The sequence below is a fragment of the Mesocricetus auratus genome, unplaced genomic scaffold, assembly GCF_017639785.1.
Source record: "Mesocricetus auratus isolate SY011 unplaced genomic scaffold, BCM_Maur_2.0 Super-Scaffold_4256, whole genome shotgun sequence".
Lineage (NCBI taxonomy): Eukaryota > Metazoa > Chordata > Mammalia > Rodentia > Cricetidae > Mesocricetus > Mesocricetus auratus.
This window is the reverse complement of record NW_024429182.1, coordinates 35,174,216-35,197,533: the sequence shown is the minus strand read 5'-3', so window position 1 is coordinate 35,197,533 and position 23,318 is coordinate 35,174,216. Positions and strand designations below refer to the sequence as shown.

The 23,318-nt window shown below is 46.0% G+C and overlaps 1 protein-coding gene across 2 annotated transcripts in view; it reads left to right on the top strand.

Annotated features, from left to right (window-relative positions):
• Positions 1–5,131: 5,131 nt before the first annotated feature.
• Positions 5,132–23,318, top strand: part of Kank1 (KN motif and ankyrin repeat domains 1) — a 201,437-nt gene continuing 183,250 nt past the window's right edge. Inside the window, exon 1 of one of the 2 annotated variants that reach the window (XM_040746161.1) lies at positions 5,132–5,270. The gene's annotated coding sequence lies outside the window, so the exon portion shown is untranslated. The remainder of the gene's footprint in view (positions 5,271–23,318) is intronic. The other variant, XM_040746150.1, reaches the window with a different exon arrangement.

Sequence of the window (23,318 nt, the reverse complement as noted above, 5' to 3'; positions counted from 1 at the left end):
AAACTGACAAAGATCTGCTTGCCTGGATCTCCTGATGCTGGGATCAAAGGTGTGCACCACCACACCCAGCCTGATAGAATGATTTAAAAAGTGTGAAACTGAGCTTCAAAAACAGACAAACAAACAAACAAGCAAGCAAGGCCGGGTGATGGTGGTGCATGCCTTTAATCCCAGCACTTGGAGCAGAGGCAAGTGGATCTCTATGAGTTCAAGGCCGGCCTAATATACAGAGCTAGTTCCAGGACAGCCAGGACTACACAGAGGAACCCTGCCTCAGGGGAAAAACTAACAAACAAAGAAACAAACAATCCCCCCAAAACCAACTACTGAGCTTCATATTAATTGCTTCATATTAATGTAATTAATAAGAATTAAGTCAGTAACTATATAGAAAACAACAATGATGACTTGCATGTGTTCAAAACTGGTATTTGTGGGGTGAGGGAGACTGCACACAGTCAGCAAAGTGCATGCTGCATAAGCGTGGGGATCAGCTTGCGTTCCCAGCACCCACGCACAAGGGCAGCCATAGCGGTGTGTGCCTGTAATCCCGCCGCGCCCATAATCCCACCACACCCGTGGAGGTGGAGACAAGAGGATCCCTGGGGCTTGTTGTCCAGCCAATCTAGTTGAACTGGTGATCCCCAGGTTCAGTGAGAGACCCTGTCTTGAAAAATGAGGTGGAGCTAGGAGGTGGTGGTGCACGGCTTTAATTCCAACACTCAGGAGGCAGAAGCAGGCAGATCTCTGAGTTTGAGACCAGCCTGGTCTACAGAGTGAGTTCTAAGACAGCCAGGACTGTTGTCTGGGAAAATCAAAAAAAGAAAAGAAAAAAAAAAAGGTGGAGAACCACTGAGGTCGATGCCCAGCATAACCTCTGACCTCCACACACACAATCATGTACACATTGAAGATGCACACACATGAACATGTATAACACAATACACACACACACACAAACCCTGATACTTTAACTCAGCTATTTTAAAAAGACAGACCTAAACTTCAAGCCAGAAATAACAGATGGACATTGAAGACTCTTTCACAGCTTGCCCTTTGAGGTAGAGTTCAGCCTTGAATAACACAGCAGTTAGAGTGCCTACCCCCTGTGAGGTAGAAAAATCCCCATATAATTAAATTAGCTACACAGCTTGCTGTTGGCTTGCAATGACTAACAGAAGGCCTATGAACCATATTCTGTATATTACACATATTGTAGACAGAGAAAATTTATGAAAAGCCAGGGAGCATTTTTTTTGTTTTTGTTTTTATGAGACAGGGTTTCTCTGTATTGTTTTGGAGGCTGTTGGTCCAGCCCAGCCTCGAACTCACAGAGATCCGCCTGCCTCTGCCTCCCGAGTGCTGGGATTAAAGGCCTGCGCCACCACCGCCCTGCTCAGGCTTGTTTCTAACTAGCTCTTATAAGTTAAATTAACTCATTTCTCTTCATCTACGTTATGTCACATGGCTCCTGGCTTTTACCTCTCCTCCTGCATGTCCTGCTCCCTCTGCCTCCAGCTGGCAACTCTTCCTTTCTTTTTCCAGGAGACCTCTCTGCCCTCAGAAATTCTGCCTAGTCACTTCCTGCCTAGCTATTGGTCATTCAGATCCTTATTAAGCCAATCACAGTGACTTATCTTCACACAGTATAAAGAATATTCCTCAACACAGCACACAGAACCTTAAAATGAAAATTAATCTAAAAAAAACATGCACAAAGGTCCATTTGAAACCTTTACTAAGAATTCTTGGCTAAGCCTGCTTCTGCACAAGTCACCCATCTTCTGCTTGAATGGCTCAACTGTCTCCCTCCAATCTCCAATCCCAGTTTCACCTGTATCTCGATGTCCTTCCCTGACATCAGAAGGATGATGTCAAGGCACTTGGAACCAAAGGAAAGTTTACTGAATGGATATAAACAGAAAAGACTGTTCCATCTTCAGAGGCTGGATATGAGCTTCCTTTTTTAAAAAATATTTTATTTATTTATTTGTTATGTATACAGTGTTCTGCCTACATGTAGGCCTGCAGGCCAGAAGAGGGCAACAGATCTCATTATAGATGTTTGTGAGCTACCATGTCCTTGCTGGGAATTGAACTCTGGACCTCTGGCACTGCTCTTAGCCTCTGAGCCATCTCGGGGCCCCCCATGGGCTTCCTTTATAGCTAAGGATGAGTGCTCACTCATTGACCCAAACAACTGTTTTATTACAGCTCAGCTTAAATCCTGGAACTAGCTCTTGTAGACCAGGCTGGTCTCGAACTTATAGAGATCCACCTGCCTCTGCCTCCCAAGTGCTGGGATTAAAGGCATATGCCACCACCGCCCTGCTTGCTTCAACATTCTAACACAGCAGTGTTAAGACCTGTGTGGAATTAGAATTCTTCTGGAAGAGCTGCAAATCACTGCTAGTATGTTTTATATAAATTCAAGAGCTTCTATATATGTTGACATGTCTGACAATTTTTTTTTTTTGCATGTTGCACTTCCAAGAAATGTCTCACTCTGTAGAAGATTCCATTCAAAAGACTGATGTTCGCCCATGGTTACTCCCTGCTACCATCCCACTGCAGGTGAGCTGGGGTGTAGAATCAAGTGCTGACTGATGTCTCTTCTACAGCCTGGAGAGACCTCCAGAGTGAAAGATGCCTCAGCTTTGAAAACCCGTATACTGCTATCGCTTTTGCTCATGTGACACAAGACAGGCAGACCCTAGAGACAGAAAAGTAAAGCTTAGCGGTTGCCAGAGGCTGGGGGTGGGGTGGGATGGGGAGGCTGACGATGGTTCTGTGGTTTCTTACCAGGGTGATGAAATTACTCTGAAATGAGTGGCAATGGTCTGTCTGTAACTTTGTGAGTATCTTCAAGCACTCCAACTGTGCACAGTGAGGGTAAACTATTTGTGTCAGTTGCTTGAGTAAATATAAAGTGTCAAATATAAATCTGAAATTTGGAATCTGCTACTTTGTTTGTTTTTGAAACAGGGTTTCACTGTATATAGCATTGGATGACCACCTGGTTGGTCTCGAACTCCCAGAGATGTACCTGCCTCTATCTCCCAAGTGCTGGGGCTAAAGGCGTGTACCACCACAATAGGCTTGCTAGAATTTTTTTTAATTGATCACATTTTCCTGCTGTTTGAAAGCCTGCATGTTTAAAATACTCATTGACTAAACATAAAGAGGGAGAAATGAAGGGGAGGTCAAGACTTGGAATGCTGGAGATGGAGGGCATTGATTTTTTTTCTTTTTTCTTTTGCATGTGTGTGGTGTTCATGTATTGTGTGGTCATATTAGTGTGTGCAGGTGAACATACGTTTGTGTATGCATGCAGAGGCCAGAACATGAAGACCAGACATGAAGTCGGGTGTCTTCGTGGAGCGCTGCGCACCTTATTTATAAAGGGGGGGCCATCTTGCTGAACTTACAGCTCACTGATCTATTAGTCTAGCACATCAGCTGAGGACACTTTAAAAACATAGCAATTCCGGTCCTCTGATTCTCTGCTGGTGAACACATTTGATTGTAATCATCCTTAACAGCGAAAGGCGGCACCATGAGGCCATGTGGCAGAGTATCTCCTGAATCCAAGGACCCATGAGGTCCCCAGTCACCGCCTGGCCCTGTCACCCAGGGCCTAAGTGCCTAGAAAAGGAGCACTCTAGGCTGTCTTTGCTTGTTCTCTCCATCTGACCTGGGGGAGGGGCAGCAGTTTGAGGACTTCGCAGGAGTGTATCCTGGAGAATCAAGGTAGCTTCAGTTCTGCAGCTTCTCTCCAGGGCGAGCCGTTCCCCACACAACATCACGCTCTTCTCTAAGCAGTTAACAGATAGTGAGGTGTGGGCGTTATGCTTGTTTTGGTTACACCAGTGTTTTTTGTTTCCATGTAACCCAGGCTGGCCTAGAACTTGCTATGTAGCAGAATATGACTTAGAACCCCTGATCCTTCTGGCTCCAGACTTGTGCCGCCCTGGCAATTTAAACACCAATTACTCGGCCTTCCTGTCCCTAACCACCTTCTTAAAAGAGGTCTCGGCCCCCAGCTCATCTCTTGTGGATCTATTGCCCTTGCTCCAGGTGGAGCTTTTAGGACAACTGACTTCTTTCTTGGGCTCCACACCCTGGAGCCAGGCCGAGTCATCTACAACGCCAGACTCCTCACTCGTCAAGGTGCTGGAAGGAATGTACTTAGGCCCCTGCGTTGTCCTGGTTGGCTGGAAGTTTCCAGTCGTTTCAGAGAGGTCCTGCTTTAGACTTGTGAGCTAGAGTCCCCTACTCCATCCAAGTTCCCAAATGAACTTCTTCTTCGTCTTCGTCTTCGTCTTCTCTGTATTGTTTTGGAGGCTGTCCTGGAACTTGCTCTGTAGACCACGCTGGCCTCGAATTCACAGAGATCCGCCTGCCTCTGCCTCCAGAGTGCTGGGATTAAAGGCTGCACCACCAACGCCCACCAACGCCCGGCCCAAACCAACTTCTTAACAGCACCGCGCACAGGCGGCTATTGGGGTATTAATCTGCACCTGGCACGGCCAGCTCGCCTAGTCGGTAACTTGCACGAACCGAGGACATCCAGGAAAGGATGTAATTCATCCCCTGAGAACGGGACGGTCGCGTTGATGGGAAGAAACCAGAAGTGCGGAGGTACGTCTGGAAGAGTTGAGGTAGCGCGCAGGCGCACTGGGCTCTCCACGGTGGGCTCCTCGGTACAAAGAGTGCGCTGGCTCTGGCGAACTTCTGATCCAAGCTGCGGCCGGTCTGTCCTTGCCCGTGCGTCCCTGCACGCGGTGACTCCGGACAGCCCCGGGGTACTCGTACGCGGCGCTGCAGGATCCGGCTCCGTGCTCCTGGTGCAACTGGAATTTGATTCTGGCGCTGCCCGAGGCTCCGCCCCGCGCTTCCCAGTCCCGCCCCGCCAGCCGCCCGCCCTGCGCCAGCTCCAGACCAGCGGCGCTGGAGGTGAGTAGTGGCAGTTCTGCGCTCCTGTCCCCTGCTGGGACGATCTGAGACGCCTGGGCTCCGACCCGGTCCCGAGCCAACTCGGTGGCCAGCTTCTCACTCTTGGTGCGTGCTGGGGCGCACGGCGACACTGGCACTAGGATTGCCCTGGGGGTCGGTGAGGTTGCCTCGGCTAGCAGCCGCCTGGGATCACCGCTGGCTCTCGAGGGGGCGGCGCCTCCCGACCCGGAGTGGGGCGCGCTGGCCTTTGGGTACCTCTCCGGCCTTTCGGAGCCGGGGTGCGGTGCAGAGCCCTTTTCTGAAGCGTCTCCGGGGTAAGATCGGTGGACCGTCTGGCTGGGAGGAGCGGCGATTAGGACCCCTTTATTCTGGTTCTGGAGCGGCAGGTGGCCCCGGCTGGTGTTGCCGGGTCTGGGCTTGGGGGAGGGGTGGGGCGCGGCCTTCAGGGACCGCCCTAAGCTCAGGGACAGGGGTGGGTTCCTGAGGACCTGCGGTGTCAGGTCCAGTAGGGCGGGTGGCTGGTCCCGAGGCACACTTGGTCGCTCAGGCACGTGGGGAACCCCGCGCTCCCGGGCCGCGGGGCTGGTGAGTCTGGTCCCCTCGCCAGGTCCCTTTGCAACTTTCAAAGGCAACTTTTCGCGGGCGGTCCCGCTGGAGCTGACTGAGCGCAGCTAAGCTGATCTGGCGCAGGCCGTGTAGTTTGCGTTGACAACGTTCTGTGGCGTCCCCCAGCGCTTGCTTTCTTCACTTCTCTTCTGAGAGTCGGCTCATCTTATTAATGTATCGAATCAGACCCAGAGCCGGAGACAAATCAGGAATGCCGATCCCCCAGATCAGTGACCTTGGTCGTCACCTGGACTAGATGAGAACCTAAGCCTCCTTATTTATGTTAATGGTGAGCTTGTTCGAGTTGGTTTTTATACGGTATTTAGTTGTTAATCTTGTTTTCTCTTTTCGTGCATCGCTCTCCAATAGGTCTTTGGATCTTTCCACGTTTAATCTATTTAAACTTAATTTTAAAAGTTGAGATATAATAAACATCATCCATATACCTCTTAAAATTCATGAGTCGTTGACTTTTAATATAATCATAAAATTATTTCATCAACACAAATCAGAAGATTTTCATTGCTCCCCACCTTCCCACAAAAACCTTAACCCACTCCGCCCCCCACCCCCGCCGTTTGCTCTTTCTGCCTCCTTGGCCTTTCTCCCATTGTAAGGGGATAGGTAGTGAGTGAGAAGACACGTGATCAAACTTTGGTTGTTCTACTGTTAAATTTTGGGAAAGGTGCTGAGCCGGGTGGCTGCGGGTAAGTGTGGCAGTTGCTTGGGGAGATTAAAAAGGGTGAACATGGAGAAGTGTGTGCCCTTGCACTAGGAAGTCTGCCCTTGCACTGAGTGCTCTGTGTCCAGGGGGCCTTTGGCAATCTTTCTGAGCCCTAGGGTTGCCTCCTCCACGGGTCGCCGTGGTTGATAAGAGTTACTCTAGAAAGAGTGGGGCGGGAGAGCGGAACAGAGTGAACTGGAAGGATTGCAGGTATCAGAGAACATGCACTCTCACTAAGGAGAGACTAAAGGGGAAAAACTTCACATTTAAAAGCAAGGGTTGTTTGTTTTTAGTCCTGGGGCTCCAACTCAGAACCTCAACCATGTTAAATAAGTATTCTACCGCTGGGCTCCACTCTTAGCGACTGAAAGTACTTTTAAAATGTTGCCAAAATTGCAGGCATTGATTCATCGAAAACTAGGTTATTACTGGAGATCATAAGGGGTTCTCTTCCAGGAAGGATGAGAGGGAGGGGAAGGGTCTAGATGGGGAGCAAACAAAGGTTTGGGGAGGCAGTTCCTTTTAACAGCTGTGTAGTATTCTATTTCAAGACTGTACTACACTATCCATTTTAGGATTGTAACAGTTTCTAGTTTGTCTGTGGCAATTGGGACTTTGAATCTGCATACATGCATACATGTATTGGGAATAGGAGTCAAGCTAGGGGTTCTAACCTAGAGTTTGGATTAGATGATACTGCCAGATTTCCAAAGTAGTGTTCTGTTTTGTTTTTTGTTTTTGTTTTTGTGTGTGTGTGTGTGTGTGTGTGTGTTTTAGATTATATTTTTATCAGCTGTGTGCATGAACTTTATACTGGCCTTAAACCACAATTAAACTTAAATAAGAGATTTGTAGCAGTGTCCTCTATTTGTTCATTTGAAGTCACAATTCTAATACTTCTGTAGTGTTTGTTTATTAAATATTATATTTTAACAGTTTTGAAATATTATTAAAATATCATAAAACCCGTGTGTGTGTGTGTGTGTGTGTGTGTGTGAGAGAGAGAGAGAGAGAGAGAGAGAGAGAGAGAGAGAGAGAGAGAGAGAGAGAGAGAGAGAATTGACATGGGATCTCAGGCTGGCCTCAAACTCCCTTCTAATAGAGGACAGTCTTGAACTTCCAAGTGCTGGGATTGTGGAGATGTGCTACCATGTTCACTTAGGCACTGGGGTGATTCTGGGGTGTGCTTTCATGTGACAGTAGTCACATATAATTCCCACTGTTGGGAATGTTTAGTCTTTCTTTGGAATGGTATGTATTGCTGCAGAAGTGATCTTTGTGGGTAGTTTTCCCTCTCATTCTTGGTTGTTTTTGTAGCTGGGGCTTCTCCTTTGTGTGTCTCTGAATCCTTGTTGTGTTGCTCCCTGTAAAGCTGAGGGACCTCTGAACCTCGTATGGAATTGAGTAAAGAAGTCTGTAAGTTGGTAATACAGCACAGCAAGAGGGTCTCTTGTGGGTTGAGATGCTATTTCTGAAGATAATGACAAGGTTGACCCTGCTATCTTCCTTCTAAATAGACCAAATTGCAATTTCATTGAAGAGTCAGGTTCAATTTTCCTTTGTGAGATACTTTGTGGCAAAGACTCTGAGCCAGGGGCTTTAGTAGACAAAAGAAGGACCTACTATAAAGTGGTTTGTTTTGTTTGTCCAGAAAGAATATGTAAAAATGTAAAGCTGGACAAAATCCAGCCCCAGACAGGGGGTTAGTCTTATCTCTTTGGTGTTTGCTGTGGATGCTCCGGAGTGGGCCCTGAGAGCTGTCAGTCTTGGGCTGACCTTCAAGGGATCTCAGGGGAAGTGAGGGACCACTGAGCATCTCTAGGTAGCCACACATTGCTGTTCTTCAGGAAGAGGGTAAATATCAGAGCCACACTCAAGTTCACATGACGAGAGCTGCTTCTTACCTGCACATCGGCGCTATCGGGGCTCCTTGTGAGGACTGGAGAGGCTGGGGTTCTTGAGTGACTGTTTTGTGTAACTGGAGTTTGCAACTTCTTTTCTTTTCTGTTGTAATTCAGTGGAAATTTCCCTAGTGGGGAATCTGGTGAATAAGGTGGTACCCCTTAAGTCTGGTAAATAATAATTATATGTCTATGGCATGCAGTGTCCTGATGGAGGCATCCTGAGCATATAGCAAGCGGGGAGGCACCAAAGTACGGAGCCAGAAAAGGAGGAAGGGGTTCGGCCTGCCTGCAGTGGGCCCCAGTGGTTCATTCTCAGGCAGTCATTGAATTGGGGGGAGGTAGCAGGGGTCTAGGTGACAAGCAGTGATTGTACCTTGAGAACCAGGAGCTCAGGTAAGCAGCGCTGTAGAAGTTAGGCACCAGCAGTGCTGGACATGTGATGGCCCTTTGAATGGCAGTTTGAGATTGCTGCCTTTGTCCATGGACTTGTGACTGTCAGGCCTTCCTGCACATGCAAATAGTGTTGTTCTGTGTCCAGATCCCCTGGCTGGAATGTAGGATCTGTTGCTTGCTTTGTGAACTTTGGTGAGCTACTGAACTGCTCTAGGCTCCACTTTCCCTTCTGTGAAATGGGTAAGTAGGCTGAGTCTGTGGCATAGGCCTGTCATCCCAGAGACTCAGGTTGTGGGACTAATCATGAGTTCAAGGCCAGTCTGGGAGAGACACCCGTCTCCAAATACAAAACAAACAAAACCACACAAGGATACTAGGTCTTCCTAGTTATTGCTCGGCAACAAGAATACCTAAGAGGAGGTGGTGCTCCTTCTTAGCTATTTCTAAGTTCTGAATTTTAAGGTTTCTAATTTTCACAGTGCAATTAGGTTAGACAACAACAAGTTTACATTGAAAACTAAAACCCATCACTTCTCTGATCCCAGCTTGCTGTGGTCTGTTTCTGATTTTAGATGGTTATTATTTAAAAAAATTAAAAATAAAAAACCACAAACAGTGACTTAAAAATAGTTTGCTAGTCTTTCCGATTCTGTGGGTCAGCAATGTGGACAGGGCAGGGCAAGCTTGTTGAGGAAGTCAACAGGGACTGAGCTTCTCTGGAGAGTCTTGGGTATCAGAAGGGAGGCTGGACTCAATTTTGACCACTTCTGGGAGGGCACACAGGGTGACTTCATTTGTCTCCTTGATGACTTAGCATGGTGGTTCCGTAGTTGGGCTTTGTTTATGCAGGGTGGATTTCCCCCATGGGTTAGTCGGTAGTTCTGCAGGGAGGGAGGGAGGGAGAGAGTGAGAGGTTTTAAATTAAGGAACTCACCATTCCGGAGACTGCTAGTATAAAATCTGCAGTGTGGGCTGGCATATGGCAAGGCAGGCTGGGCATGATATAAATGAAAACTGAAGAAACTGAATTGACTGGAGAATACCTGCCCCCATCATGGATGATAATTTGATTTTCCTAGAGCTAGGTTTACATGTCACTCTCCTCCAAAAGCAGCCTTGAGTTCACACTGGAAATCAGCCCTACAGCAAACACCCCCACAAAGCAGGTAGAAACTCCCTTTATAACCCAGTCTCAAAAGTTAGGTAATGTACCCTGCTTTTGACAACTATACAGACTTCAAGGGAGGCATAAGCGTGTCAAAACATTTGCCCCTCATAAAGCTGTTTATCTTCTAGATTTGATGTCACAGATTTGCCACCCACCCACCTTCCAGGAAGCAGTGGAATTGATATTACTACCCCATTCTCTTCTCTCTTACAGTTGTGTGTGTGTGTGTGTGTGTGTGTGTGTGTGTCGTGTGTGTCTGCTTGCTAACTTTAGTTAATAGTCTTTGTATTTTTAGGTAGAGCATTCCATCCTTTCTTTACAAGGCTCTGGAGCCCAGGTTTGTTGACTGTGCTGACTGTGCATTGTGTGCTTGAGAGGGGCCACAAAAGAGAAAATGGAATTGGCTTGGGTGTGGGAGAGCTGACCTTGAGGCTGCCGTGAGCCTCCCCCCTTTCCCTAGGTACTGGAGATGCAGTTGTCTTTGCCCAGGGCAGATGGGGTCCTGAGAACAGACAGTGGCATCACCTAAGGGTTTTATTTCACCCTTGGTTTTTAAGTGTAGACCTGTTAGCTTTTTCCAGTCTTGCAGTTTGCATTTAAATGGTGGTTGCTGGAAGCAAATGCCACCCTCAGTATGAAGACTCTTGGGACAGGCACAGCTCTAGTTTCTCTGGATGTGTACGCAGAAGGGCTTGTTAATAGTGAGCATCCTTATGCTAATTTCATTACAGAAGCAATCGGTTCATTGGAAACAATTATAGTGCAGTGTCAGGAGCCCTGTAGCTCAGAAGAAGGTGGCTTTAAAAAAAATTCATTTAGTTAATGGAATTGGCCAGTGAAGCTTACTCTAAGTCTCTGAGGACACACTAATCCCTGTTTGTATTAGGAGCCCTGAGGATCATAGAACTGCTGCTCTTGTTGCACAAACACTGTGTAGCAAAAACCACTTTCAGCGTTTCTTAAAATGAAAATGTTGGCTTGATTTGAGACAAGAATATAAACTCCTATTCGTTGGTATTTGCATTCCAGTTTGGGTCTCTTGGCAGTAGATCTTTCTGTCTGTCTCACTTTGTCTCTCTTTCTTTGCGCCACCCCTCCCCCATCTGTGACAGAGTCTCCCGGGGTAGCCCAGACTGACAACAAACCTGGAGATCCTCTTGCCTCAGCACACCATGCCTGCCTGTTGTCTCCTCTCCTTTGCTTTCCTCCCCATTTCCTCGTCTCCATTCTTTGTGCTCCCCCCACAACGGGCAGTTCCTTGGCTGTGAAGGTAGCTGCAGGTTGGGATTGCCTCTCCTTTGTCACCAAACTACCTTTCCCCAAGGAGGCCCTAGATCTTTGTATTGTAGTCCCTTGACATTACTACTCGTATCTCTGGTATCCAGATTAATTTTGCCTGTTTTGAATCTTATATATACATACAATCATAGGGTGTGACCTTCTGTTTCTGGCTTTTCTCCTTGTGTTCTGTTCCTTAAATAATCTTCACTGTTGTTTGGGGATTATGGGTTGTCTCCATGCTTGCTGCTGTCTAGTAGTTTTTTTTTTTTTTTTTTACGAGACAGGGTTTCTCTGTATTGTTTTGGAGGCTGTCGGTCCAGCCCGGCCTCGAACTCACAGAGATCCGCCTGCCTCTGCCTCCCGAGTGCTGGGATTAAAGGCGTGCACCACCACCGCCCGGCCTGTCTAGTGTTTTATATTTTGAATGTCCCACTCTTTATCATCTTACTGTGGAAGACACAGGGTGGTTGCCCCTTTGAGGCTAATATAAATAAGACCATTGTGATGAGTAATCTTGGTTGTTCACCTGATACACTTGGGAAGAGGGAACCTCAGTTAGGAGTTGCCTCCTCAGATTGGCCTGTGGAATGTCTGTGAGTATTTTCTCGATTGATAATTGATGGAGGAGGACCCAGCCCACTGCGGGAAGCAGCATTCTTAGGCAGGTGGTCCTGGGTTGTGAATGAAAAGAAAAAAAATAAAAAGGAAAGGATATGACTGGACCTGGTTTTTGATAACAAATGAATGAAAAAAATAAAAAGGGAAGGACTGCTCCTAGGTGGAGGAGAATGTTTATTGTAGATTTGTGGGAGAGCATAGCCAGAGGCAGAGACAGGGCTATCTGGGAGAGTCCAGAGTGGACGTAAGCAGACTGAGCTGGGCCAGGAACGGGGTAGGGGGAGGAAGAAGGGAGAGAAAGGAGCTAGGTGAAGCAGCCAGGAGACCCAAAGGTACAAAGAGAGAGCCGGTAACCAAAATGGTTGGCTTATCTGGGGAAGGGCAGCTGGGGGAAGGACAGCCCAGCCCCTGGGCTGGAGAAGTTTAGGGTAGGGGGTGGGGTATGCCAGCCTGGAGGACTCTGTAACAGGTAGGGGCTCAAGGATGCTGGGAGAGCCTGGCCAGGTTCACTTTGATATGTTAAGTAGGCTCCTCAGCCATTTGCTCCAGGTTTGAAGCCTAAGTGGATAGCAAGCCAGAGGAGTGAGCCAGTAACCGTGGTCTCTGCTTCAGTTCCTGCCTTCAGGCTCCTGCCCTGACTTCCCTCAGTGATGGACTGGTACCCGGAAGTGTAATTGAAACAAACTCTTTCCACCCCAGTGTTTTATCACAGCAGTAGAAAAGAAATTAGGACCATGCCATGAAGCTCCTTTGTACTGGTTTTTGTTTTGTTTTGTTTTGTTTTTTGAGACAGGGTTTCTCTGTATTGTTTTGGAGGCTGTCCTGGAACTCCCTCTGTAGACCAGGATGGCTTCGAACTCACAGAGATCCGCCTGCCTCTGCCTCCCAAGTGCTGGGATTAAAGGCATGTGCCACCAACGCCCGGCTTCCTTTGTGCCATTTTTATTGTTGATGAACATGCTGGGCATCATCTACTTGGGAAATATGTCTAGGAATAGAGTGGTTGGTTCTGGAGTTGAAATGGGGTAGGAATTGCCAAAGTGACTTCGCTAGTGTCTGCTCTGGACATTGGTGTGTCAGCTCTAAAGCCCCACTTTTATATTTTTGTCAATGGTTACAATTGTCTGTGGCTTCATTTTAACTGTGTAAGTGCATGCTACTGAGTTTTCCAGATGACTAATGAAGACAAGAGTCCCTAAAGTGCATATTCTTTATACTTTTTGGTATAACAAAATAGGAAGTTCATTAGAGGTCATCTAGAGCTGGCAGGGCATGGCAGTGGTGACTGTACACCCAGCATTTGGTGGAATCTTGAGTTCTGGGCCAGGGAAACCCTGCCTGAAAACCAAACAACCAGCCAACCACCAGGACGATTTGTATCACTTACTTATAACTGCTCCTCCATACCACAAAATTCACCTTTTTTCATCTTTTCAAGGGATTTATGTCTAATCAAAATTGAAAGAATAGAAATTTATTAGATAAACCCAGCTAATTCTAAGAGTGTGATATTCAGTGTATTGTTAGGTTTGAAAGCTGATACTCAAGCTATTTCAACTTTTATATTGTGCTAAATTAGTTCATTGATTTTTGCTTCCTGAGGTGACATTTTTTACAGGAGACAGTGTCTGAGTCATGCTGTGGAATGGGTCAGGAAGAAAGGGAGGAGAAGGGGGGCGGGGGATGGGAGGAGAGTAATGGAGAGTCTAATTGACCCAGGGTCAGGTGATATGGTGAGGAATCCTAGGCATGGAGTTTTTGATGCTGACTGGGGAAAAACACATTGTCTTAGGAACTTAACCTGTGGGGTAGAGAGCTTGGTGTGCTTTGATTCATGTCCTGGTGGCTGTTTTGAATTTTTTCCTTCACCTTCAGAGCTCTTGTTTTGTCTTTTCCATTGGTTTTGTTTGTTTCTTCCGCTGTGCCGCCCTAGCTGCCCTGGAACTCACTCTGTAGACCAGGCCTGGCCTCGAACTCATAGGGAGCCACCTGACACTCCATTCCATGTTTGCACTACCACCACCCCACCTCAGCTCATTCTTTTTAAGGACTTGCATTTCTTTAAGAGTACCATGCATGGGGCTGGAAAAGATGGTTCAGCGGTTAACAGCACTGGTTGCTCTTCCAGAGGACCCTGGTTCAATTCCCAGCACCCACATGACAGCTCACAACTGTCTGTAACTTCAATTCCAGGCGATCTGACACCTTCACACCAATACACATCAAATAAAGGTTTTAAAAAAAACAACAAAAAACTAGCATTCAGCTGGTGCTAACTGGTTTGTGTATTCTCTTGGACCTTGGAAATTAGTATGAGCAAGGGATGGATGCCTGTGGATACCTATAACATACTTGTGAGGATTGTCCCTGTTGCTTGGTGAGTGTAAGTCCTGGGCTATGAAAGAGGGAATCTGGGCTTCAACCTGGGATGCAGAATCAGATTTTTGTCTCTAGAGCCATCCCTTTAACTTCCTTCAGAGCTAAACTGGGGAGTGGGATTATTTCACTGAACCCCTATCAAGGAGAGGATATTGGAGAGACATGGATGAAGGAGGTATTAGCCCTGGTAGGCTTTCTGGAAGACATTTGGATAACCCACTGCAGATGGGACTTTCTGTGCGTTGTTTTTGCTGGTTCTGCTGTGAAACCGTGTCTTTCGGGAGGCAGTGGAGAATGCTTATGGCTCTGGGAATTGTTGGCAGTGCTGGAAATGTTAGGTTCAGGGCAGAGCCCCTGGCTCTTGGCTACAGGGGGGGAGAAGCTAGGCTGCCCTTGATAGGCATTCTAAAATATTTGCTAAAACACATCTGAGCTATTTTTTATCAGTAGCAGAAGTGCCTGAAGGTTCTGCTTTACCAGTCACCTCTGTGGTGGGTCAGGCACCCGGTGGTACCTGCCCCTTGGCTGCAGAGTCCCTGTTTCCATCAGCTAGCCCTTAGCACTTAAGATTTAAAGTAGTCCCAGTGAAGTTTGACCCCAGCCACCAAGTGTGCTTCTGAACCCCCCTTTTTTGTTCTCTCACTCCTGTCCCCTCACCCCTTTCATGGATTTAGAACATGGGGGAGCCATGTCTCATGTTCCTGAGGATGCTGCCCAGGAAACAGGAAAAGCCAGCTGACGGCCTTTGTGGCCCCACTCCCGAGCTCATTTTACCTGCTGGAGGATTTAAGAGTCTCATTGGGACACAGTGTCTCTCCTTGAGAGAGGAAAGCTGTTCCAGCGGGTCACCTCTCAAGGTACAAAGTGAGCAGTGAGAAAAAGAAAACAACAACAAACTCTGAAATGTGGATGACCTGGTAGCACTTGCTTTTTAAATCCCAACAGTCGGGAGGAAGAGGGAGGCATATCTCTGTGAGTTCAAAGCCAGCCTGGCCTACATAGCAAGTACCTGCCACCCAGAGCTGCTTTGGTGGGAAGAATGGTTATGCCTGCTCCTACTCCTTACACTTAGAAGCAAAGGCGGTGAGAAATTCAGGGGCAGTGGACTTTATACAGTGTAGCAGTCATTGTCTTGGAAACTTGTAAAGAAAATGACTTGGAAACTTCTGAAGAAAACTTCTATCTAGTTTACCCAGATAGCTGAGTGTGCCCATCTGATGGAGCCTAGTCAGAGCCACTATAGAGTTGTTGATTGTGGTTCAGGCGAGGCCTGTGGTCAAATCTGACCTTATCTCTCCTGGACTCTGAGTTTGCTAGACCAGCATTTCCTCTCCTGCTTCTCCTCACTGTTGCCCAGCTCTGGGTTGAGAGGATCTGGTTGGATATATGGCAGGACTTAGGCCCTTGGGACTCTGGAGTCTCAACCTCACTTTTTCTTGCTGGACATGTCTCCCTCGCTTTTCTGTGTTTGACAAGAAGCTCAGAAAACATCATGCTGAAGGGTGTAAGTATGTTTTGGTGAATTTGGAGTGAATGCTGGGAGCACATAGGAAGGACAATCAGAACGGAAAGACGATTCCTGACTGAGACGCCCTAGAAAATCAGAAGGGTTGCCTTGATTACTTTAGAGAAACGGGCCACCACCCTCACCAGCCCACATGGACCAGGGAGGTAGAACTCTCATAAAAAGTGACAAATGGGGGCTGGTTTCCAGGGGCCTGGCTGGCCACTTCTATTGAGTTCTGCCATCACCATCTCTGAGCATTCTTAACCTGCTTTTTTTTTTTTTCTGTCTGCAAATGGGAATGCTGAAGGCTGCCTCACTGCAGTGGGATAATCCTTCTGTAAACTGTGAATATGCATTCCTCTCATTGATTAATAATAAACTGAGTTGGCCTATAGCCAGGTAGAATAAGACTAGGTGGGAAAGCCAAAGAGAGATACAGGGAGAAAGAAGGGCACAGTCAGGAGACGCCAGAGGAACAAGATGCCAGAAGACAGGTAAAGCCATGAAGCTATCTGGCAATATAGAAATGAATAGAAATGGATTAATTTCGGTTGTAAGAGCTAGTTTGTAGTAAGCCTGAGCTATAGGCTGAGCATTCTGTAATCAAAATCAGCTTTTGTGTGTTTATTTGATACTGAGTGGTCGGGACAAAAGAAAAGCTCTGCATCCAATTACACCTCACAGCAGACCTGAGGGGGTGCTCAGTGAGGTAGTGTATTGTGGACCTCTGGCTCACAAAGAGCATTGTTGAATGTTGCTCAGGAACTGTTGAGGGCAGAAGTTCCTGGGGCCTGGGTTGAGGAAAGATGAGATCTTTTTCTTGGGATATCCAAATTGGTGCTTGGCACATCTTTTCTGAGATCTGTGGGTGTAGGGGTTGGGAGTGGGGCTGGAGGGGACTGCAGGTTGAGTAGAAACTTCCCAGGTCTGTGGTACAAGCAATTCATTGTTGGCAACAGTGTTTCCAGAGAATCTGCATAAACGCCAGTGATAAACTCCCCCCACACCCCTCCTGTGGCTGGCCTGAAGTTTGAGGAGAGGAGATAGTGATTTGTAACATTTATTCCTGGAGGGCTACCAGAGGTAGCTTCCTCATTTCAGACAAGTGCAGAGTTGGCATGAGGAGTCCCAGGTTACTTTCTGGGCCACTGGAGAACACAGTGTTGTCTGTTCTCCTATGCATTCAAACAAACTTTCCCTCATCAGTACAAGTTTAGAGAGTCAGGGTGGGTCACAGAGAAGACACTTGTTCACTTGTCATGTATGTCTATAGACCTGTGTAAATTATGTGAAGACAATTACAGGAGAGTAAGAATGACGGAAAACTCAGTTTTTAAACTGAATAAGATGACATTTGTAGTCATCAGGAAAATGCCTATTAAGACTATTGCAAACAACCGGTCAAAATTTAAAAATGACAAATCTTGATGAATAATAGCAGAGATGTAGACATGCACTCTATTGTATGGTGCTGATCAAAGTGTGAGTGAGTTTATCCACTTTGGAGAGCTGTTTGGAAGTACCACTTAATGCTGAACACACCCTGTGACTTAGCAACCACACTCATTTCCATGGAAAGGTATGTATCATATACTAGCTGAACATATATAGTCATCAAAAGCATTTGGGGGACTCTATAAATAGTGCTGATTAGAAGCAATCCAAATGGGTCAAAGGTCACTATGGCATAGTTCTACAATGGAGTATTACTCAGCATCAAAAAGGAAGAATGGCAGTCATCCAGAATAAGACAGATTGTATAGATGCTATAAGAGAAATAAGTCAGACACAGCTACTTATTCCATGACTTCATTTATACAAAGCTCAGAACTAGACAGAACCAGCCTAGGTGGTAGAAGCCAGGACAGGGCAGACTGGGGCAGGGAAGGAGGGGTGGGGATGTCTAGTCACTCTGCCCTGTCTCTGGTCTAGGTGTTGACAGGTATTTTCATTTGTAAGACTTAATCCAGATAAACATTTATAGAAGGCTAACTGTTACTGTTCCATTTACAGATGTACAGATCAGGTTTTTTTTTTTTTAAGGTAAAGTCATTTGAAAGATATTTTGTTAAAAGGAAAAACCATGTGGTTTAAACAGGCCAGCATCTGGAAAAACATCTGTGAGATTGCTGGTTAGTTTTATGTTAACTTGATGCAAGCTATAGACATCTGAGAAGAGGCAGGCTCTGTATGATCAGGATGTAGGGCATTTTCTTAATTAGTGACTGATGGGGGAGAGCCCAGCCCATTGTGGGTGGGGCCATCCCTGGGCTGATGGTCCTGGGCTCTATAAGAAAGCAGGTTGAACAAGTCATTAGGAGCAAGCCCTTAAACAGCAGCCCTCCATGGCCTCTGCATCAGCTCCTGCCTCCAGGTTCCTGCCCTGCTTGAGTTCCTGACTCCTTTCAATGATGAACAGTGCTGTGGAAGTTTAAGACAAACCCTTTCCTCCCCAAGTTGCTTTTGGTCCTGGTATTTCATCGTAGCAATAGAAATCCTAAGGCAGAGATCAAGTAATATTCATCAAGTTCTTTTTAATTGGTGTTTGAAAAAAAAGTAGTTCAAATCTTGGTCAGCTGTCCAGGCAGCCACTAAGACTAAGGAGTTGAGCCAAACCAGATACCTAAAAAGATTTCTACTTTCCATCACATTGGCAGACAGTTAGTTACATTTCCTGGTTTTTCCAGGAGCTGGGTCTGCCAGTTAAGTTTATAACCTCGATTCTTGCTTTATCCCCTACTGGTTAGACATTAATTACACACCTGTGCAAAGACTGGCTGGACGGTGTCTTCTGTGAACTCACTATTGTTTTCATTAAGGTCTTCTCAAGGTCAGGCAAACCAGTAGCTCAGTCTTCTTGTTCCCCAGAGCAGTGTGCAGAAGCTAAAAACTTTAAGTGGAGAAAAGGCAGACACTGTTTTCTATTTGTTTTCTCATTGGTTAGCTGAGCGTTCTCTAACAGTGAAACCTGTATACCTGGCTACTCCTTCAGACCGCTCTAGGTGGTAATTCCACTCCTGGTTGTTATCATTGGTTTCAAGAATGAAGTGGTTGCGTCACTTGCCGTAGACAGTGACTTAAACCACTTTTATATTATATGACAGCAAGAACTTTGTTGCTGGGGACTTGCTGGCTTTGGGTTCAGACTGAACAGGCTAGCATACCCACTCTGAGACATAGTCTAGTGGCAGAGTGTAAGGAAGGAAATGCCTCTGTGCCTTTTTGTGGATCCATTCCACTTACTTGCAGTGGGTGAAAGCCAGTCACACGACAAGCTGGCCAGCAGGAGGAGGTGGGAGTATAATTAATTCTTCCATCGGGGAATATTGTACGTCATGTAACAAAGGGAGGGGTATGATCTTCTTGCAGGGAGGACAGCAAATAATTGCAAATAATGTAATCTCCCATAATAGAAAACTATATTTAATTCAGAAGGGTTTAATGACCTCTATGGCAATGCTGAAGTGTTTTTAGAATTGATTAAAGTGCATTCTGAGTTTCATTTTGGAAGGTTATGCCTCAGAAATCTGCCTGGATTTGGAAAACAAGGTCCACTCTCTGGACAGGACTGATTAATATTTCATGGGCTGAGAGCTGTACTCTCAGCTTGGTGACTTTCCATTCACCGTTACTAAGAGCCCAGCTCTGCATTTTAGCCGAGAAATCGTGTTTCTTAGGGCTAGAAATGTAACTGACTTAACATGTGCAAGTTCCTCCGTTCACTCATCATACCACCCCCCAGCCCCTCCCCTTCCCGTGCACGCCCTGCAAAAGAAAAACCAACCATAATTATATTTGTTATTCTCTGGGCTTTCATGTCTGGATTTTTCGCGTTTCATCTTATGAGTCAAGTAATCTTGTTTAATTACCCAGGTTGATATGGTCCTGCCACCAGCCACTAGTTAGAGGTGATAGTGCTCTCAAGAGAAGGGTAGGCATGTAAGACGGGAGGTGCATATGGGCAAAGGGCTTCCTCCTCCAGCCTGAGAACCTAAATTTAATCCCCAGCATCCACATAAAAGTCAGGTGTGGCAGCCGGGTGACTGTAATTCTAGAACTGGGGAGGTGGGGATGGGAGGGTCTTGGGACTTGCTGACTTTCAAGTCTAGCCAAGCGTGTGAGCTCCATGATCAGTAAAAGTCCATTAGATGCCTTTAGGAAAGCTATGGTGTGTAAGAATTCAAGTCTAATTACCGAAGGGGAGCACAGGTATATAGAGAGCTGTGTATGCCCCGGCTGAGCTGGTTTTCTTTTAGCTTTCTCTCAAGTCCCAGCCCTTTTTGGTGAGTATTCTGAAACAGCACTAGGAATGTGCTCCTTCTCTGTCTCCTTCCCTTCGGTTGAATGAAACTCAGATAGGCATCAACATCTTGGCAAACTGCTATTGTCTCCTTCTTTGGTTGCTTCACAACTCTTGCTTCTTAAACCCAAAGCCCTTAATTTTAGGAAAAGTATCTTTTGAAGTATTTCTTGCCACAGTTCTGTAAAAGCAGTTGTTAGCTAAGACTTGAAAGGATTACTTTGTGCGTGCATCCTAGGCACAGAAGAAATTCTAACAGGCTTTTCACAAGTGATAGTGTGGGTTCCCAAAGCTGAGGAGTAAACATCCTCCTGGAATTTGTTTTTCTCTTGAAGTCTTTGGAGGAATCCCTTTGAATTCGGGGAATCCTTGCAAGTTTTGATGCATGGGTGCACACAGAAACTGGTAGTATTTCATGTGCCTGAGTTGCCTGTATTGGAGCTGATGACTCTATCGGGTGCACTGTATTTCTTTCTACTTAAGTAGGTGGCTAATTTTAGGCACTGTGACTGGCAGGGGACCATAGGAGTTAAGTCAATGTCCCTGCAACCCTGGTGACTGCATTTCTTTTAGAACTGGGGTCTTCAAGTCAACTCTTAAGCAAAGTGTACACCTACCTAGTATTTTACCGCATCAGGTTTTACTCCAAAGATTAGTACTTTTTAAAAAAAAATTTGTTCACCTATAGCCATTAGACTCTTACAAATTATGTTTTCTGTTTAAGATGGTTTTAAGTAAGTTCTGCATGTAAATCCACACCTATCCCCAATTCCACCTCTCAGGAATGAGGTTTGGAAAAAACAAAGTACTGATGATTCTGGTTTATTTTGCAATCTTAATCATTTCAGAATTGATAAAAATTATGGTGGTGACTAGAAAGCCTTAGAAATGCTGAACTCTTCAAGGAATGTGACTCTCCTGGCATTGTCTCCAAAAACTTCTCCCAGTGAATGAGACTGCAAGGTGGTGACTGTCCTAACCCAAGTAGGAGTTAGTTGGTAGGCAGCGCCAGCAACAGTGACCCAGAAACCACCAGCTATTCTTAGAACTACTTGCAAAGTAGCTGTTATTATTGGGGCAGTACAGATAAAGCTATTCCTTGGTTCTCATTTGTTGTGAAGCAAAATCACTAAGAACAACCTCCCCATCCCAATCTGGAATATTAGATCTGGGAAAAGTTTTAGCAATGGATTATTCATGTATGTTTGCAAACTTTGTTTATTGAGGCTTGGTGTCACTGTAACCCAGGCTGGCCTTGAACTTGCTATGTAGCTGAAGGTGACCTAGAACTCCTGATCTACCTGTTTCAACCTCCCAAAGGTTAGAACTATAATTATGCACCACCTGTTGAAAACAGAACTCAGGTCTTCATGCATCCTAGGCAAGCACTCTACCAGCTGGTCTACCTCTCTGGCTCATGTTTATATAATTGAAAAAGACAAGTTCTGCAAAGGCTTTAAGTACGCCACCAATGCCTGCCCCCCCCCCCCCCCCATACAGGGTTTCTCTGTATTGTTTTGGAGACTGTCCTGGAGCTCGCTCTGTAGACCAGGTTGGCCTCAAACTCACAGAGCTCCGCCTGCCTCTGCCTCCTTATATAAAACAAATCTCTTTTTTAAAAAGGCTAAAAGGCTAAAATGATGCTGTGCAGTGGTGGCACATGCGTTTAATCCCAGCACTCGGGAGGCAGAGGCAGGTGGATCTCTGTGAGTTCGAGGCCAGCTGGTCTACAGAGCGAGTTCCAGGACAGGCTCCAAAACAATACAGAGAAACCCTGTCTTGAAAAAACCAAAAAAAGCAAAGCTTTAAGTGAAACTGCCTGCCCCACCATTGTCATCCTCCAGTGCTGTCCACTTAGTTTTAGTATGAGTGATTTACATGCATTGGTGTGCACCGTCTGCATGACTTAGTTTTAGTATGAGTGATTTACATGTATTGGTGTGCACCGTCTGCATCTGCATGACTTAGTTTTAGTATGAGTGATTTACATGCATTGGTGTGCACCATCTGCATGACTGGCGACCTTGGAGGTCAGAAGGTGTCAGATACCCCAGATTGGGAGTCATGGTTGTTTGTGAGTCATCTTGTGGGTGCTGGGAATTGAACCCAGGTCCTCTCCAAGAACAACAAGTGCTCTTAACCACTGAGCCATCTCTCCAGACCCAGTCTACATTATTTTTTGAGACAGAGTCTCTCACTGATTTGACAAACTAGCTGTTCCGCAAGCTCCAGGGCTCCTCTTGTTTCCCCGCCTCTCCCTTGCTGGGGTTACAGTTGTACCACCATATCTAGCTTTTTAATGTGGGTACTAGGGGTTCAAGCCAAGGTATTCATGCTTGTGTGGCGCTTAATTGACTGAACTATCTCTCCAACCCCTAAATGACAGTTTCTTGAGAGAGTGTTCTGGGCTGTCATTTTAAAATAATAATAATAATAAGAAGAAGAACTTTAGATAGTGTTTATTGAAGTTATTTTGTGGAAGAAGATGAAGATATAGCTTGTAACTTTTCAGGGTGGTAAACAAATGGCTCAATGAATAAGAGGGCTAACTGTGCAAGCACGAGGACCTGGGTTCAAATCCCAGAACCTACATAAAAAGCCAGATATGGTTAAATGTGCCTTAATCCCAGCACTGGGAATGGAGATGCGAGGGGTCCTGAGGGCTGGTTGCTCAGCCAGCCTAGCTGAATGGTGAGACCCTGTCTCGAGTTTGGAAAGATAAGAGCTGTAGAGGGAGGGTTCCCTGCATCCTGCTCTGCAGCCACAGGTGCTCACCCTGGCCTACACACCATCCTCTTGTGTACAAGCCACATGCATGCTCACACTGGCTTACACACCATCCTCATGTGTACAAGCCACATGCATGCTCACCCTGGCCTACACACCATCCTCATGTGTAGTACCACACGCATGCTCACCCTGGCTTACACACCATTCTCATGCTACACCCTGCCTTACACACCATTCTCGTGTGTACAAGCCACATGCATGCTATGTCCCCTCAGAACCATGAAGATGTACACCCACAAGGACTACCTGTTTGTGGGCAGGGATAAAGAGTGGGGTTTTCTTTTCATTCTCTTGGTGAACGTTTTAAATTCTTTGTGCCAAGAATTATGAATGACCTTTTTTTTTAATTCATTTTTTTCTGGGAACACAGTAGCCTTTTAAATCTAGACACAAGAGCTATTTTAGTTTCTGGAAGGTTTATTGTCTCTCACAGTCCCATTCCCCCTTTAGAAGTCTTTTCATCAGATTTCTAGTTTCAAATGTTAGTCATTCAAGAGCGATCCTCTGTGTTTTTTACCATTTCCTTCTCCTAATTTTTGTCTTGATTCTAAAAACCCGTCTGTTCTAGTTTGTTTTATGAATTGCCACAGCTTTATTTGACCGTTTTGATGAATTAAAAAATGATTATCAAATGACGAACGCATGGCTTATATAAAGTTCTAAGTGTATTGAAGAGGCCCCCCAGCCATCCC